This window comes from Lithobates pipiens, unplaced genomic scaffold (assembly GCF_037356315.1).
Source record: "Lithobates pipiens isolate NorthernLeopardFrog02 unplaced genomic scaffold, aLitPip1_a1.2 Scaffold_16, whole genome shotgun sequence".
Taxonomy (NCBI): Eukaryota; Metazoa; Chordata; class Amphibia; order Anura; family Ranidae; genus Lithobates; species Lithobates pipiens.
The window spans coordinates 641,461,275-641,481,121 of record NW_027507748.1 but is presented as its reverse complement, the minus strand read 5'-3'; the positions used below and the strand labels follow the sequence as shown (position 1 = coordinate 641,481,121).

At 44.4% G+C, this 19,847-nt stretch overlaps 1 protein-coding gene across 1 annotated transcript in view; it reads left to right on the top strand.

Moving 5' to 3' along the window:
* Nucleotides 1-19,847, top strand: part of GPD1 (glycerol-3-phosphate dehydrogenase 1) — a 101,828-nt gene that overhangs the window by 57,323 nt on the left and 24,658 nt on the right. The gene's annotated exons all lie outside the window — the stretch shown is intronic.

The following is a 19,847-nucleotide window of genomic DNA, read 5'->3' as shown; positions in this document are numbered from 1 at the left end:
TTGTAGCTGCTGACTTTTAATTTTTATCTTTTTTTTAAGCAGAACTCTGCTTTAACCACAGTTTGGACTGGTATGGACTCACTAAAAAATCACTTCTACCACCAAGCTGAGGCCCCCAATTTCACAGTGTGAAAGAAATTAACCAGATTATTTAGCTAATAGAAACCAGTTTAATGAGCATTTTCCTTCACTGTCTAATGCCATGTACACACGGTCAGACTTTCAGACGGCAAATGGGCGATCAGAGCTTGTTGTCGGAAATTCCGACTGTGTGTAGGCTCCATCGGTTTTAGTTTCCATCGGAATTTCCGTCGCACAAAATTTGAGATGTGGTTCTCAAATTTTCCGACAACAAAATATGTTCACGTAAATTCCAATTGTGTGTACACAATTCCGACGCACCAAGTTCCACGCATGCTCGGGATCAAGCAAAAGAGCTGCACTGGCTATTGAACTTCATTCTTCTCGTACATGTTATACGTCACTGCGTTCTTGACGTTTGGAAATTCTGACAGCTTTTTGCGACCGTGTGTATGCAGGACAAGTTTGTACGCAGCATAAGAGTAAATTTCTAGGCAAGTACGAAAAATGCGTAAATTGGAAACCGGGCTTTAAATGAAACATGTAGACTGCCACTGCTCACTCTTCATTCTGCAAAATTTAGTTGCCTGGTTCTTATGCCACGCTTTCTGGTTTTGGTTTTTGTTTGCTGACTCAGAATAAAAATGTAGAAAAAACGTTTGACTTTTGTCTGACTTTTCTAATATGCGTACTTTGACAGTATTAAAGCCTAAGGGCTAGTTTAATAAACAGGGAACCAACATTTTCAGGAGGTCAGCAATAAGTAGCCCCATATTTCCCCAAGGAAAGGCAATTTGGACTTATCTACAACCAGTCTGTAGTTTTTTTTTCCCCAAACGATTAGTGCCACTGGCTATAGCTGGTAACACTGATCATTGTATTTTCCCCACCAGGCTCCCCACCAGCAGAACGCAATAGCGTTGCAGGAAGGTTTTCCCCATCGGCACCGAGTGTGTTAATGGGAAATCAACACATATTTTTTTTCCAACCCCCTGATTGAATGAAAAAAAATGTATGATCTATGGCCAGTCTTAGTCCTAGTTCACAGCTGTGCGATATGTTCTGCTTCGATTACTGCATGACAATGTGAGACAAGAGAAATCCCCCATTATTGTCCATGGGTCCTGTTCACACCTATGCAACGCGTTTCCATCTGAAAAGGTTTAGATGCTTCTTTTGGTGCAATATTGTGTATTTTTGGCCTTGTAGACTTTAATGGAGAGCATTGACAAAGCATAAACAAGCAGACACACAAGCACGAATCTATACTTTTTACCTGTGGGTTTATAAAGAGATTTTAAATGATTGCGCATGAGGACATAACTGAATTATGTATTGGTTTCAGCATTAACTGATGCATGTCAAGGAAATAAACAGTCCAAAGGTATTCCAAGACTGTCAGCCAAAAAAGCATACAATGTTTTCATTATGGTTAACAAGGCCATTCTGTTTAGCAAATTTGTTAAAGTTTCCCTATATTAAAGTAGAAGTAAAGGCAAAACGTATTTTTCATATTGGATGGAGTAATACCTCGTACACACGAGCGGATTTTCCATCGGAAAAAACTTGGATGGTTTTTCCGACGGAATTCCGCTCAAGCTTGGCTTGCATACACACGGTGACACAAATGTTTTCTGAACTTTTGACCGTCAAGAACGTGGTGACGTACAACACGAGCCAAGAAAATTAAGTTCAATGCTTCCGAGCATGTGTCGAATTGTTTCCGAGCATGCGTAGGAATTTTGCACGTCTAAATTTAAACAGACGATTGGAATTTCCGATCGGAGGGGTAGGAACTTAAAGTCCCATCCAGCCCGGCAGCGTCTGACGTTACCGCCGAGCTGCGGGTGCGAAGAGAGACGCTCTGTCTCTTGCTGAATTCAACTTGCGCCATCGCGCATGCGCGAATGACACGAATTACGTCATCGGAGCAGCGTGGCCATCTTGGAAGATCCATGCAAAAAATATAGAAAATATATCAAATCAATATTATTATTATTGTTCTCCTGGAGCTCCTGCAGCAAAGGCATATGACATAATTAGTCACGATTAATAAAGCAACCAATTTTTGGTACAATAAATCCTCCTCCTGTTCCTGGACTGGACTTGGGTCAAAGCAATAACTCTAAGGCAAATAACACGTTATCTCCGATTCCGCAACATGGCTGGTTGATGAACGTCTGTTCAGAAACTAACTGAAAAGTGTGAAATGGAAAGCACGAATCATCACTCACCAAACTTCTACTAACACGAAATTAGCAGAAGGAGCACAAAGGGTGGCACCTGACAATTGAATTTCCTCTTTCTCTGCACGTAGTGTGTCTAGTACGTCACTATGTTTGTGTTTGTTTGCCGACAATTGTGTACCATTTGTGTGCAAGACAAAATCCAGGCACGCGCCCTTCGGACAAAAGTCTGATGTTTTGTCTGCGGAAAATCCGATCGCGTGTACGAGGCTTTGGGTCTTCCCAATGACATGTCCATTCTTATGCCCTGTACACACGATCGGACATTCCGATGACAAAATACGTCAGATTTTTTCTGACGAATTTTGGCCCAAACTTGTCTTGCATACACACGGTCGCACAAAGTTGTCGGAAAATCCGATCGTTCAGAACAATGTGACATAAAACCATGTGCAACGGGACTATAAAGAGGCCTGTAGCCAATAGCTTTCGTCTCGTAATTTATTCGGAGCATGCATGGAACTTTGTGTGTCAGAATTGTATACACACAATCGGAATTTAAACAATTGGATTTTGTTGTTGGAAAATTTTAGATCCAGCTCTCAAACTTTGTGTGTCGGAAAAAGTCAGATGGAGCCCACACACGATCGAAATTTCCGACAACACAGTCTGATCGCACATTTTCAGTTGGAAAGTCTGACCGTGTGTACAGGGCATTAGTGTGACTGTACCCATATACACCTTCTTGCTGGTCTTCCTCTTCTTTCTCTTCAACTTTTCCAAACATAATTTTCTTTTTCAGTTAATTGGTTCTTATAATATCTCCAAAATATTGCAGATTCATACTAGTTGCATTGAAAAAAAAATGTTTTTTCTTTGGATATCCATAACAGAATTACATTTTGATCCATTAGTCCACTCTGGCCATAAATGCCGTTCAGTTATGGGTGGAGATAGTACCTAGCTTGGACATATGTCACTGCTGACTGCACCAGAAATTAGGCTTATTATCCTTCCTCGGAGTGAAATCACACAATATAAAAGCACAATTATCTAGCAAATGCCTTGAGCGTTTTTATCGCTATCTTATGAAATTAAAAATATCACAAAATGTTTTTATTGTTGAGGGAAAAAAAAAAGAAATCCTTGGCCCGATGATTGTTTCTGTAGCATCCATCTGCTGGACTGGGGATGGAGCTGAAAACAAGTTTATTAACATAATGTCAGAACATTCCGCTCTGCTGAGCAATGAATTGGAGAAGACAGTTAACAGCTGTATAGGTGTAACAGGGCCACTAAATAGAAGCGTGGTGATTGAATCACTTATGTGGAACTAATTCGGGTCAGCAGAACAGATAAGAGTTTGGGCAATCTTTTATGGTGCCTATTCACTGCCCACTGTTTTATGCTGCGTGAAACCCTTGAGATTAGCTTTGTGATAATTAAAAGTAAACAAATGATAATGAACATTGTACATGAGAAAGGTTTATCCAGTTGGGCGAAATAACCAGAATGCAGGAAAATGTCAGAGATTAAAGTGTGTGTGAACTCTAACCGAAAATTCTGTTATTTTCTACCTTTTGTTTTGATAACTAACCCATTAAAACAATTTTATCATATTTGTTCCACAAGTGAAAAAAGTAGCTGTCCATGTAGCTATGAGCCAATAACTTCCTCTGGACTGTTATCAGTTAGCATCGTTCCCTGATATCTACATAGACTACAAAACACCTCCCCCTGTTATGGAGAAGGGAGGGAGTTGTTATAGTGGGGAAAATCATTTTTTGATCCCCTGCAAATTTTGTAAGTTTGCAACTTACAAAGAAATTAAGGGTCTATAATTTTTATCTAGGGCTGTTACTGATTAAAAATGTATTTTTTGATTAATCGTTTTTTTTTTAAATCGACTAATTTCGATTAATTATAATGCATATACAGATCCAACTACTTTTAGCTGATCTCCTTGCATTGCAACTCTGCATTAGTCAGTGGTAAATGTGGTATACACTATATACAATCACCTGACACTAGTTCGTTTCCACAATCCATGACTTAACTTCACAGTTCACACAAATACGTTTCAAAATTCAAACTGTAGCACTGATGTAAGTAATTTGTTTTTCCACAGTAGTGTGACAATCCCTCCACCTCCGGTCTAACTAATCACTCTCACCTTATGGCATGGACCCCTGTGCAAGCAGGTGGTCATGCAAGCGGGTATCAAAAGGGTTAACACGGACCATAAACTTCTCTCAGCAAGGACACCAGGTCACGGGTAAAAAGAAAAGAGTGCTCACCGCTTAAGTATAAGATTACATTTTTGTGTTCAAACACAAACTACTCACATAAAGATGATAAAAACACAGCATGTAAAGCCAACAATCTTGTTAGTTCCGTAGGGCAGCAGCGGGTGATGTCATGTGTAGCTCCTCCCCCGTACGGGTTACGTTCAATCAGGCAACGTCACCGGACTCCTCCCCCCTTCCCTTCGTTAGCAGATGGAGACACTTGGGGAAGGGGGAAGGAGTCCAGTGACGTCACCGGATCTCTGACGGAACTCCCTGAAGACACGGAAGGCGGCGGAGAGGTGAGTACCGATCAAAAGAATTTTGATCGATCAAAAAAATTAATCGATTAATCTAGGAATTCATCTTTAATTTCCACAGCCCTATTTTTATCGTATGCGTATTTTAAATGATAGAGACAGTTACATAGTTACATAGTAGATGAGGTCGAAAAAAGACGCAAGTCCATCAAGTCAACCTATGTGTGTGATTATATGTCAGTATTACATTGTATATCCCTGTATGTTGCGGTCATTCAGGTGCTTATCGAATAGTTTCTTGAAACTATTGATGCTCCCCGCTGAGACCACCGCCTGTGGAAGAGAATTCCACATCCTGGCCGCTCTTAAAAGAGCCCTTAAAGAGCCCTCTACATAGTTTAAGGTTAAACCTCTTTTCTTCTAATTTTAATGAGTGGTCACGTGTCTTGTTAAACTCCCTTCCACAAAAAAGTTTTATCCCTATTGTGGGGTCACCAGTATGGTATTTGTATACTGAAATCATGTCCCCTCTCAAGCGTCTCTTCTCCGGAGAGAATAAGTTCAGTGCTCACAACCTTTCCTCATAACTAATATCCTCCAGACCCTTAATCAGCATTGTTGCCCTTCTCTGTACTCGCTCAATTTCCAGTACATCCTTCCTGAGGACCGGTGGCCAGAACTGGATAACACACTCTAGGTGCAGTCGGACCAGAGTCTTGTAGAGCGGGAGAATTATCGTTTTATCTCTGGAGTTAACCCCTTTTTAATGCATGCCAATTTTCTGATTGCATGCCATTGCTGAGCCTATGATCTACTAGGACCCCCAGGTCCTTTTACATCCTAGATTCCCCCAGAGGTTCTCCCCCCAGTGTATAGATTGCATTCATATTTTTTCCACCCAAATGCATTATTTTACATTTTCTACATTGAAAAAATGTATATCATCCAAAAATCCAATAAAAAACATGATGCAAATATTATAAATTGAGTTGCAGTTCAGTGTGTAAAATAAGTATTTGATCCTCAAGAAAAACTTGACTTAGTACTCGGGGGCAGAACCCTTGTTGGCAAGCACAGAGGTCAGACGTTTCTTGTAGTTGGTTACCAGGTTTGCATACATATCAGGAGGGATTTTAGTTCACTTTGCTTTACAGATCTTCTACAAATCCTTAACATTAAAGAGTTGTTAATGCAGTGTGCACAGCCACTACCAGCCCCTCTGGTAGGATCACATGATGTATATACTATATGCCATTTTCTAAATTTTTTCCTACAAATACAGTTTCTATTATCCTCGATCAGCGGTCATGTGAACGCCCGGCATTGTCTTTCTCCGCTGTGTGTATTACAGAGGGAGGGGCTGAGCTCTCCCTCTGACGTCTGCCGGGCAGTCACGTGACCTCTCTCTGTAATACAAACGTCGGAGAAAGACAGCACCGAGCGATCACGTGACTGCCCGGCAGACGTCAGAGGAAGGGCTTAACCCCTCCCTCTGTAATACATACAGCGGAGAAAGACAGAGCCGGGTGGTCACATGACCACTTATCGGGGATAAGAAAAACGGTATTTATAAGAAGTATTTTAGAAAATGGCATATAGTATATACATCATGTAATCCTAGCAGAGGGGCTGCCAGTGATTGGAACAGTGATAGAAGAGGAGCGGAGGTGCAGCTCACACAGAGAGCTGACAGGAAGAGAGGGGAAGGGGAGGAGGACACAGGAGCAAAGAGGAGAGCTGCAGAGAGCAGTGTTGCGGATGTTTAATGTTGATTGGGCCCTGGGCAAACATTTTCTTAGGGCCCCCCCCAACCGCTCTTAGACATATAACAAATAGCGGTAAAACACAAAATATGTTTACTGCAGCAGATCAGGCAGCAATTGCAGTTGGTTGACAGAGGATAAACCATATTATTACTGATCACTGACTGGTTGTTAGAGGTTACAACACATCATTTCTGCTTCCTCATTCATTTCTAGATGTTACTGCACATCATTACTGCTCACTGAGAGACATACTACAGGAGATGACCAGAGACTGAAAATCTAATACAGGAGATGACCAGAGACTGCAAATCTAATACAGGAGATGACCAGAGACTGCAAATCTAATACAAGAGATGACCAGAGACTGCGGATTTAATACAGGTGATGACCAGAGACTGTAAATCTAATACAGGAGATGACCAGAGACTGCAAATCGAATACAGGAGTTGACCAGAGACTGCGGATCTAGCACAGGAGATGACCAGAGACTGCAAATCTAATACAGGAGATGACCAGAGACTGCAAATCTAATACAGGAGATGACCAGAGACTGCGGATCTAATACAGGAGATGACCAGAGACTGCAGATCTAATACAGGAGATGCCAGAGACTGCTAATCTAGTACAGGAGATGACCAGAGACTGTGGATCTAATAAAGGAGATGACCAGAGACTGCGGATCTAATACAGAAGATGACCAGAGACTGCGGATCTATTACAGGAGATGACCAGAGACTGCAAATCTAATACAGGAGATGACCAGAGACTGCGGATCTAATACAGGAGATGGCCAGAGACTGCGGATCTAATACAGGAGATGACCAGAGACTGCGGATCTAATACAGGAGATGGCCAGAGAGTGCGGATCTAATACAGGAGATGACCAGAGACTGCGGATCTAATACAGGAGATGGCCAGAGAGTGCGGATCTAATACAGGAGATGACCAGAGACTGCGGATCTAATACAGGAAATGACCAGAGACTGCGAATCTAATACAGGAGATGACCAGAGACTGCGGATCTATTACAGGAGATGACCAGAGACTGCAAATCTAATACAGGAGATGACCAGAGACTGCGGATCTAATACAGGAGATGACCAGAGACTGCGAATCTAATACAGGAGATGACCAGACACTGCGGATCTATTACAGGAGATGACCAGAGACTGCGGATCTAATACAGGAGATGACCAGAGACTGCGGATCTAATACAGGAGATGACCAGAGACTGCGGATCTATTACAGGAGATGACCAGAGACTGCAAATCTAATACAGGAGATGATCAGAGACTGCGTATCTAATACAGGAGATGACCAGAGACTGCGTATCTAATACAGGAGATGACCAGAGACTGCGGATCTAATACAGGAGATGACCAGAGACTGCGGATCTAATACAGGAGATGACCAGAGACTGCGGATCGAATACAGGAGATGACCAGAGACTGCAAATCTAATACAGGAGATGACCAGAGACTGCGGATCTAATACAGGAGATGACCAGAGACTGCGGATCTAATACAGGAGATGGCCAGAGACTGCAGATCTAATACAGGAGATGACCAGAGACTGCGGATCTAATACAGGAAATGACCAGAGACTGCGAATCTAATACAGGAGATGACCAGAGACTGCGGATCTATTACAGGAGATGACCAGAGACTGCGGATCTAATACAGGAGATGACCAGAGACTGCGGATCTAATACAGGAGATGACCAGAGACTGCGGATCTAATACAGGAGATGACCAGAGACTGCGGATCTATTACAGGAGATGACCAGAGACTGCAATTCTAATACAGGAGATGACCAGAGACTGCGGATCTAATACAGGAGATGACCAGAGACTGCGTATCTAATACAGGAGATGACCAGAGACTGCAAATCTAATACAGGAGATGACCAGAGACTGCTGATCTAATATAGGAGATGACCAGAGACTGCGGATCTAATACAGGAGATGACCAGAGACTGCGGATCTAATACAGGAGATGACCAGAGACTGCGGATCTAATACAGGAGATGACCAGAGACTGCGGATCTAATACAGGAGATGACCAGAGACTGCGGATCTAATACAGGAGATGACCAGAGACTGCGGATCTAATACAGGAGATGACCAGAGACTGCGGATTTAATACAGGAGATGACCAGAGACTGTGGATCTAATACAGGAGATGACCAGAGACTGCAGATCTAATACAGGAGATGACCAGAGACTGCGGATCTAATACAGGAGATGACCAGAGACTGCGGATCTAATACAGGAGATGACCAGAGACTGCGGATCTAATACAGGTGATGACCAGAGACTGCGGATCTAATACAGGAGATGACCAGAGACTGCGGATCTAATACAGGAGATGACCAGAGACTGCGGATCTAATACAGGAGATGACCAGAGACTGCGGGTCTAATACAGGAGATGACCAGAGACTGCGGATATAATACAGGAGATGACCAGAGACTGCGGATCTAATACAGGTGATGACCAGAGACTGCGGATCTAATACAGGTGATGACCAGAGACTGCGGATCTAATACAGGAGATGACCAGAGACTGCGGATCTAATACAGGAGATGACCAGAGACTGCGGATCTAATACAGGAGATGACCAGAGACTGCAAATCTAATACAGGAGATGACCAAGAGTAAAGGAGGGGATCAAATAATTAACCATTTAAAAATTTTACCTATCAGCAGTGTACAACTATATAACAGGTCAGGGCTAGGATAACATTCAACAAGCAGTCTATGGGGAGCCAGCCAGACTCACCACCCGCTCTCATTGATTGACGGATGGTGCTCTCAGAGGTCCAGGTTCAGGGCCTTCAGAGGTCCAGGTGTGGGGCCCTCAGACGTTCAGGGCCTTGAGGGTCCAGGTTCGGGGCCCTCAGACATCAAGGTTTGGGGCCCTCAGGAGTCCGGAGGCAGGGCTCGCAAAGGTCTGTGGGCGGGACTCGCAGAGGTTTGGAGGCGGGGCTCGCAAAGGTCTGGGGGCGGGACTCGCAGAGGTTCGGAGGCGGGCTCGAAAAGGTCTGGGGGCGGGACTCACAGAGGTTCGGAGGCGGGGCCCTCAGCGCTCTTACTCCAATCTCAGCCCTGAGCATAGAGGTTGCATGGGGCGGGGTCAGAGCTTCCGTGGAGCTCCCAGCCCCGCCCCCGCCCTGCTGGCCAGGCAATACAGCAAAGTTTTTCTGTGCTCGGCGCCGGCGGGGTTACCAAAGGACCGGGGACCCTAATTTGCACGCAGAGATGCCAGAGAGCTCAATTTTGGTCTGATCTGACCACAGCACTTTCTCCCAATCCTTCTCTGAATCATTTTAATATTCATTGGTAAACTTCAGACGGGCCTGTACATGTGCTTTCTTGAGGTGGGAGACCTTGTGGCCATTGCAGGATTTCAATCCATGGCAGCCTATTGTGTTACCAATGTTTTTTTTTGATGACTGTGGTCCCAACTGCCTTGGGATCATTCACAAGCTCCTGCCATGTAGTCTTGGGCTGATCCCACCTTTTCTCGTGCCCATCCTTACCCAATGGGTTGAAATCTTGCATGGAGCTCCAGACCGAGGGTGATTGATGGTTATTTTGTTTTACTTCCATTTGCGAATAATCGATCCAACAATTGTCCCCTTCTCACCAAGCTTCTTGCTGATGGTCTTGTAGCCTATTCCAGCCTTGTGCAGGTCTACAATCTTGTCCCTGACTTTGTTTGACAGCTCTTTGGTCTTGCCCATGATGGTGGGATTGAATGGAAAAAAGGGTAGGTGTCTTTTATACACATAACGAGTTGTCGTTAGGAGAACCTTCTTAAACTGACAGAACTAATCTGTGTACCACATGAGCACATATAGTAGCCAGGGCCAGATTAAGAACATCATGGGCCTGGTGCTGAGGATTTTGGTGGGGCCTTTTATAAACAATAAATAAATAAAAATGCTAACTATTTTTTGTATTAACAAATTAAATTAAAGAGAGAGAGGGAGAAAGAGAGAGAGAGAGAGAGAGAGAGAGAGACGGGTGGAAGAGGTGTGAGGGGTAAGGGAGGGAGGATGAGGGAGAAAGGGGGGGGATGAGATAAAGAGGATGCACATGAGCATGTGTGGGAATGACATCAACGCAGCTTGGCCAAGGCAAGTGACGGAAGGCACAGAACCCAGTAGGAAGACCGGGTGAAGATGGAAGTGCCCGGGCCCCGCCGGATTGATCACAGCACAGCACTGGAGGGCTCAGTCTGACAGGTAAGTGTACCCTAACGTGCTAATATGCTGGGCATACTTGTACATTATGGCATAACCTACCCCAGGGCCTCTAAAAAGTAGTAATGTTAGAAAAGTTTACTACCACTTTAATATCACAGGAGCCTCTCATGGGGCCCCCTACTGACCCTGTGGCCCTCGGGCAGTGCATAGTTGTCAACATTTCAAAAATATTTTCAGGGACGCTTTTTTTACAAGTGCTATATTTAGAGTAGCTGACATCCCCCTATTTTCCTCTATGCATCACAATAGTAATTACAAAATTAAATAAGTACTAATAATGGGGAAGAACAAATATGAGGACTGTGAGATTTCTTTTAGTTGAACTAACAAAAGTGCCCATTCCAGAGCTGGTAACATTGAGGATATTCAGTACAATTTTAAAGAACAGTTTTTGTGGGTAAGAGGCATAGGGGAGGAGTATGGATGGTACAAAAGTGGGAAGTATGTGCAGGTGAGGGAGAGGAATGTGGAGGGTCTAACAGTGGGCACTATGTACATGAGGAGTGCAGAGGGTATGGCAGAAGGCACTATGTACAGGAGAGGAGTGTGAAGGGTATGACAGCGGGCAGTATGGACAGCAGAGGAGTGTAGAGGGTATGACATTGGGCACTATGTATAAGAGAAGAGTGTCGAGGGTATGACAGTGAGCAATATGTACAGGAGTGTGAAGGGTATGACAGTGGGCACTATGTACAGGAGAGAAGTGTGGAGAGTAGGACAGTAAGCAGTAATTACAGGAGAGGAGTGTGGAGGGAGGGTATGACGGTGGGCACTATGTATAGGAGAGGAGTATGGAGGGTATGACAGTAAGTAGTATGTAAAGGAGAGGAGTGTGTAGGACATGACAGCGGGCGTTATGTATAGGAGAGAAGTGTGGAGAGTAGGACAGTAAGCAGTAATTACAGAAGAGGAGCGTGGAGGAAGGGTATGACGGTGGGCAATATGTATTGGAGAGGAGTATGGAGGGTATGACAGTAAGTAGTATGTACAGGAGAGGAGTGTGGAGGGTATGACAGTTGGCACTATGTATAGGAGAGAAGTGTGGAGGGTATGACAGTGGGCACTATGTATAGGAGAGAAGTGTGGAGGGTATGACAATGGGCACTATGTATAGGAGAGGAGTATGAAGGGTATAGGGACAGTGAGTAGTATGTACAGGAGAGGAGTGTGGAGGGTATGACAGTGAGCCCTATGTATAGTAGAGAAGTGTTGGAGGTATGACAGTTGGCACTATGTATAGGAGAGGAGTATGGAGGGTATGACAGTGAGTAGTATGTACAGGAGAGGAGTGTGGAGGGTATGACAGTGGGCACTATGTATAGGAGAGAAGTGTTGGAGGTATGACAGTGGGCACTATGTATAGGAGAGGAGTGTGGAGGGTATGACAGTGAGTAGTATGTGCAGGAGAGGAGTGTGGAGGGTATGACGGTGGGCACTATGTATAGGAGAGGAGTGTGGAGGGTACAACAGTGGGCACTATGTACAGGAGAGAAGTGAATGACAGCGGGCACTATGTAAAGGAGAGGAGTGTGTAGGACATGACAGCGGGTGTTATGTACAGGAGAGAATTGTGGAGAGTATGACAGTGGGCACTATGTATAGGAGAGAAGTGTGGAGAGTATGACAGTGGGCACTATGTATAGGAGAGAAGTGTGAAGAGTATGACAGTTGGCACTATGTATAGAAGAGAAGTGTCGAGAGTATGACAGTGGGCACTATGTATAGGAGAGGAGGATGAAGTAATCTTTGAAGGAAAAATGTAAAGGTTTGTGGAAGGATGTTTAGGGACTGTGTAGTGGTTAAGCGGGCCAGACATGGATTGAAATTACACCAATTAAGCCGAGACCAGCCATAGTCGATCTATGTATGGGCTAGCTGGTTTTACACAAGTCAACCTATTAACCGACTTGAGTATAACCAGCCTGTCAGGTTTTCCCCAAAACAATCAGTGCTGCCAGCTATAGTTAGCAACACTAACCATTGTATTCACTAGCAGAACACAATAGCAATAGTGATTGCCCCATTCACAGGTCAGCAGGTGAGAGGGTGTGTGGGGACAAGCTGAGGAGAGATACTAGTCAGTCCCTGGGTAGGTACTGGTTAGTATCAGAGCCAGATACACACAGGTTACATACGCCGTGATTGTTAGAGCGAGAGCAATAATTCTAGCACTTGACCTCCTCTGTAACTTTAAACATGTAACCTGTAAAAAAATGTAAAGCATCGCTTAGTACACAACAAAAAATTGTGCTAACTTTAGTGTTTTTCTTTATGAATGGAACAGTTTCTTTCCAAAAAAAAAGTTTGAAAATTTTCTGCGCAAATATCGTGTAACATAAAAAGTTGCAAAGACCACCATTTTATTCCATAGGGTGTCTGCTAAAACAATATATAATGCTTGAGGGTTCTGAGTAATTTTCTAGCATAGAGAGAAGTCTCAGAATGGGCCTGGGTGGCAAGGGGTTAATTATCATAAGTAATAAACAAATAATTATTATAAGCTCTGTGAGTTCATCCTCTCAGTCTGCTGCAGAGTGTTCCAGCTTGTATTTATACTGTCGCTCTGTATGTAGCTTCTGACAGGCTTTGCAAGGAGCCCCGTATCTCCGGAACCATAGATGATAGCAGCCCAATATTTTAACCAGTGCTGGAGTGGGTCTTTAGCTACATACTCCCCAAATATGGGATCTCTGTGACCCCTGATAGCCGAGCTACAATCCTCAAAGTTGATCTTTTTTTTGTTGATTTATTTTTTGATTTTTTTTTTTTTTGGCAAATGGGCCTATCTTGAGAAAGGGGCCTGGAGCTGCAGCTCCAATAGCCCCTATGTTAATCCGGCCCTGATAGTAGCCAGTCTGTGGGAGCCAGAGTTATTGTTGGTTGGTAGGGGATCAAATGCTTGTTTTACTCACTGAACGGCAACTACATTTATAACATTTGTATTGTATGTTTTCTGGATTTTTGGTTGATATTCTGTCTCTATCATTTAAAATACACCTATGGTAAAAATTATAGACCCTTTGTTTCTTTGTAAGTGGGCAAACTTACAAAATCTGCAGGGGATCAAATAATAATTTTGCCCACTGTATGCAGTCTTAGTACACTCCCTGTGTTGGGGTGACAATGCTCAGTACAGTTGTCACCCTAGGAGAGGAAGTGAGTTAATGGCGGGATCACTAGGTTACAATAAAGGAAAAAAGTGTAAAAAAAAAAAAGAATGCCGCCGCCACCACATGTAAGGATAGGTGGGCTGCAATACTGTAAATTTTTGTTCATGGGTCTAGATATGCTTTAATCAGCTTTAACTTGACTTTGAAGGCCAGCAAAGAGCAGTGCTATGATGACACATTCCAGCAATGGGAACTTTTTTTTCTTTCATCTAGAGGAGGGGAGGAGGGGCTTTCTTGGCTAAGCACACCCTGCATGCATGAGATAAGGGCAGATGGATTCCAGGAAGTAAATACTACATGAATTATCTGCCCTTACTCAAGATGGCCATGGATAAAAATGCTAGTAGGGTGTTTTTCAGAGTGATATCTATGGATGGATTGGGGAGTTTGCTTTTAATATAAATTTTTTTTATTAAATAGCGTTTTCAGTTTGTGGTGCTCAGATATTATTATTATTATTATACAGGATTTATATAGCGCCGACAGTTTACACAGCGCTTTACAACATTGGGGCAGACAGTACAATTACAACACAGTTCATTACAGGGGGAATCAGAGAGTCCTGCTCATTAGAGCTTACTATCAGATACAGTTATGTTCCGCTTTAAGCTCCTTATTTGCACCCTGTGCAGCTAGTATAGCTTGCTGTATACCTAGCATGTAACTCTGATCATTATTGAAGGTGAATTGTATTCATTTAGAAAATGCCAGATGTTACAGCTGGACTAGTGTTTATTCTGAAAATGTCATCCTTATATATATTCTTTACATTTAATTGCCTTCAAATTTCAGTCCAGGAATTGGCTCCTGACTAGGTGTTTGCATGCAGTGTGGTAATGAAGGGTACTGGTGTGGGGGAGGAAGGAATTCATTTTCCACTCAGTAAGGTTAGCCATACACAGATACACTATATTGCCAAAAGTATTGGGTCGCCTGCCTTTACACACACATGAACTTTAATGTCATCCCAGTCTTAGTCCGTAGGGTTAAGACTGGGATGGGTGACCCACCCTTTGCAACTATAACAGCTTCAACTCTTCTGGGAAGGCCGTCCACAAGGCTTGTGTCTATGGGAATATTTGACCATTCTTCCAGAAGCACATTTGTGAGGTCAGGTGCTGATGTTGAAGAACTGGCTCGCAGTCTCAGTTTAATACATCCCAAAGGTGTTCTGTCGGTTTGAGCTCAGGACTCTGTGCAGGCCAGTCAAGTTCCTCCAACCCGAATTCGCTCATCCGTGTCTTTATGGACCTTGCTTTGTGTGCAGAGTCATGTTGGAACAGGAAGGGGCCATCACCAAACTGTTCCCACAAAGTTGGGAGCATGAAATTGTCCAAAATGTCTTTGTATACTGACCCCTTAAGAGTTCCCATCACTGGAACTAAGGGGCCAAGCCCAACCCCTGAAAAAACAACCCCACACCATAATCCTCCCTCCACCAAACGAGTTGGACCAGTGCATAAAGCAAGGTCTATAAAGACACATGGATAAGCGAGTTTGGGGTGGGGGAACTTGACTGGCCTGCACAGAGTCCTGACCTCAACCTGACAGAACACCTTTGAGATGAATTAGAGCGGAGATTGTGAGCCAGGCCTTCTCGTCCACATCAGTGCCTGACCTCACAAATGTGCTTCTGGAAGAATGGTCAAACATTCCCATAGACACACTCCTAAGCCTTGTGGACAGCCTTCCCAGAAGAGTTGAAGCTGTTATACCTGCAAAGGGTGGGCCAACTCAATATTGAACCCTACGGATTAAGACTGAAATGCAATTAAATTTCACGTGGATGTAAAGGCAGGTGTCCCAATACTTTTGGCAATATAGTGTTGATTTCTCTTGTTCAGCCCCGTGGGTTAAACGAGAGAAATCACTTGATTCCCCCCTGCATGGATGGAAACATCTCCCCTGGTGGCTATTGTATTTCAGTGGTGGGTGGTGCTCAACATTTTTTGGGGGAGGCGCAAAAAAAGTTGAAGAAAAATCATCAATTGCAGCCACTGTGCCCTCAAATGCTACCAATGTGCCCATCAAACGCTGCCACTGTGCCATCAAATGCTGCCAGTGTACCCATCAAACACTGCCACTGTGCCATCAAATGCTGCTAGTGTACCCATCATATGATGCCAGTGTGTCCACTCACACCCCCCCCCTCCGCGCGAATGGATCTTACTGACCTGCCTCCAGATGGCAGGCAGGCAATGAGGTGTGAAAATAGCCAATATTCATTCACTATGGTCACACAATTGGGTGGGATCAGGGCGCACTCTCCGAGCCCCAAGCCTGCCCTTGTTTGAAGCCTATTAGAGCCTCTGGCTCAAAATAAAAATAAACCCCCTCCGACCCTCACCATGGGAGTCCATGCGTCCGATGTCCTGAAAGGGGCAGGGCGCATGGATAGGGAGGCAGACAGCAGGAATGGGGGGGTGGCCTACAATGCATGGGCCACCACTACTGTATTTTAACAGCAGCAACACCCGTAGCTGTCAGAACACCCAAGTAGTGAATGCATCTGATTGGCAGCAGTCACTGTTTGGCCAAGGATTTTCCACCTTGATGCTTCCAGTCTCCATATTGAAGTTTGTCGTGTCAGGTGGAGCCATCACCCAGATTTCAGATGATTCAGGAGAAATCGGATGGAATTCAATCAGTGTATGGCCAGCTTAAGGCAGGCCATTCATTATGCAATTGATTGATTTCCCCATCAACACTGTCAGTGTAGATGGGGGAATCCCTTCTGCTGTGCTATTGTATTCTGGCTGTGGGAGGTTTCCCAGCCATCAGACACTGACACACCAGACAATGATCACTTCCGGCAGCTGTAGCCGCCAGCAGTGATCGAACGAAAAAAAAACAGAAAAGCTGGTTGTACAGAAGTTGGTCTATAGATTGACTTCAGTACAACCAGCCTGCCCATACATAGATCGAAATTCAGTTGGCTTCTGCCAAACCGGCTGAATTTCGATCTGTCCATGGCCGCCTTAACACTTACTATCTAAACTTACCCTTTCTTCAACAATCCATGTCACTTAGGAGCACTGCCACCTTCAGCTGGGTGCCAGCCTTCGGCCATCTTCGTTGGCCAGTGCGGGGTGACGTCACTCTTGCACATGCACATTAATTTTGGCACACAGGGACCATCTTGGCGATGCAACCATAGCTGCACATGCCCAGCTCAGTTTACATGCCACAGACGACAGGGAGCAGGCAGATCAGTGTATTTTATTGCAGAAGAGTTATTGCATGTCTCTCCTGCAATAAAGAGCCTGCCCGTTTGCCGTTTTGGACAGCGGGAACTTAGCTCAGCTTTACTATGTAGAGCTGGCCATACACAGAGTGAATTTATCTGATTCTCGATGAAAAGCTGAAAGTGACCCTGTTGGCTGTCTCCTGCTCGACATCACAGGAGCCCGGTGGAAAACCGTTGGTCGAACGGCTCCAGCATCCAATCAGATGCAGCCGCTGTTTGGGTATTGCGACAGCTGTCAAAATACAAAAAGCTGCAGCAGAATATTCATCCATCTTCAATGTTAGCATTCATAGAGAATTATGGGGGGGGTTTTGTTGAACCTGCGGGCTGAATGGGAAAAAAAAATCTGTGCGTGTGGCCAGCTATAACGTCATTTTTCTATGAGATTTGGGGGTTTAGTTATGCAGTGATACAGACATTTCTCTGCTACTTTCAAGGATTATCAGTAGGGAAACTGCTAGTAATTTCAAATACAAAACCTTGGAATTCACAGATAATACATATAAAAAAAAGCTGCCTGGAATGTTTTCATTCTAAAGTATAATTTTGCTTTAAGCACAATTACAGACTAGCGAGCGGTAGGACGGAATAGTGTGCCCCTGTGACAAGCTGCACCCCAGTTGGGTACTTCCCCGGCACTTACAGCTGCTCCATGATCATTTGAAGAAGACGCAATTATTATGTTTTGTCCTTGGACAGAAAACAAGCGATTTATATATATCCAGCAATGAAACTGCAGGGAACATACAGTGTGCTGGATTTTATTATTATGTGGCTGTGACATGCCCAGTACATAATAACAATGATGGGGAAAGTTGCTCTGATTTTGGTGCTTAAACAAAGCGTCTAAAAATATAGTCATTACTCTGCGCACAGCCACAAAATGGTCCTGTAATCGCTGCGTGATAACCATATCTTATCCTACGGGTTTATTACGAATATATAGGTCAGCTCCACTTAAAGTTATGTCAGTTTTCTATGGTCACTGACTATCCGAATCACATAATAAACTTTATTAAAGACAGCAGCAGTCAGAAAAAAAAAACGATTGTCACGTTCAATTGTGAGTTGTATATTAGGGGTTACATTTTATGAATGGGCTTCTTTCAATAGAGTACGCTATTATTAAAGTTTATCCATATCCAAAACCTTTGCCTTTTTGGGGGAAGGGTTAGAATATCTGTCAGGTTTGTATTGTCTGTCCCCCCACCCCCCCAGGAAAGATCCACCCTCTCCCTATTTGACTTGGTGAGCATTGTCAGCAGTACAGAGAATTATGGGGAATCCATAATTTTATAATTGTCACTGAACAGCAGCTGGAGGGGACACCTGTTCTGGTGACAACTCTCTGAGAGGGCATTTCCCTTGACTTTGGAGAGATTTCTTCTCACTTGCTGTTGTGATTCCAGGACAAAACACAAAGGGTTCTATCAGACTTGCAGTGCCCTCTGAAGGGCAATCTGTGTTCTGAACACTTTTCAGAGAGCATTTGACAGGTGGTGAGGAGGTGTTAAATTGCCTCCTCACTGCCTGATTTAACCCTGTAATCAGTGGCAGCTGGGGCTCAATGTTTGGGGGGGGGGCAGCAAAAAAACCTGCCCCCCTCACTCGCACAAAAGCCCCCCCCCAGGACACAAATGGGAAGGCACCGATCGGACAGGTGGCAATGGCTCCTGGAATTTGCCCCTGCCCCCTCACTCGCATAAAGGCCCCCCCCCCCGGGACACATACGGGAAGGCAGCGGTCATACAGGAGGAGATGGCTCCTGGAATTTGCCCCTGGCCCCCTCACTCGCCATCCATGTCCTTACCTTAGGAGATGATGCTGGATCCAGGCCAGAGTAGGGCTCCTGGAAGCTGCCCCTCCACCTGCTGCAGCTTGCCAAGGTTAGAGCTGGGCCAAACAGGAAGTGGATTCTGAGACCCGATTGGCTGGGAGTCCTAAGGTTCCCTGGCCAATCGGGACCTGCTTCCTGACTGGGCAAGAGGAGAAACAGGAAGACATTAGCGAATATTAATTTGCTATCACACAACTTGGTGGGCTCAGGGCGCAATGCTCTGCACCCCGAGCCAACCCTTTTTTGAAGCCAATTAGAGCCTCAGGCTCTAATCATGTGCTTCAAAAAAGAAAAAATTATTGAAATCCATGCTTCCGGTGCCCTGAATGTAGATTAGGAGCCAGGCGCCCCTGAGTCCCCAATGGAGCGGCCACCACTGCCTGTAATGTTTATGGGTGCGGTGTGAACCCATTGAACTCAATAGGCAAGTTTGACAAGCAGATCTACTTGTCATTCTCTGCACCTAGGGTAAAAGTGCCAAGGCATGTATACAGCCCTGTCTGGCTGTATTTTGACAGTTCAGGGTCAGGGGATGGTAAAACTGTGGATCAGCCACCCGTTTTTTATTACCAGCTGTCTGAAAGAGCCCAAAAGGACCCAGAGGACTAAAAAAATATATAATGATAGTCATTTAGGCCTATGCAATGGTCTATTGAAAATCAAAAAAATAACATTTGGACTATAGATCTGGGAAAAGTTCATTGCTGGTTGGAGTTGCATTTGTGTGATGTGCTAGTTCTGAAAC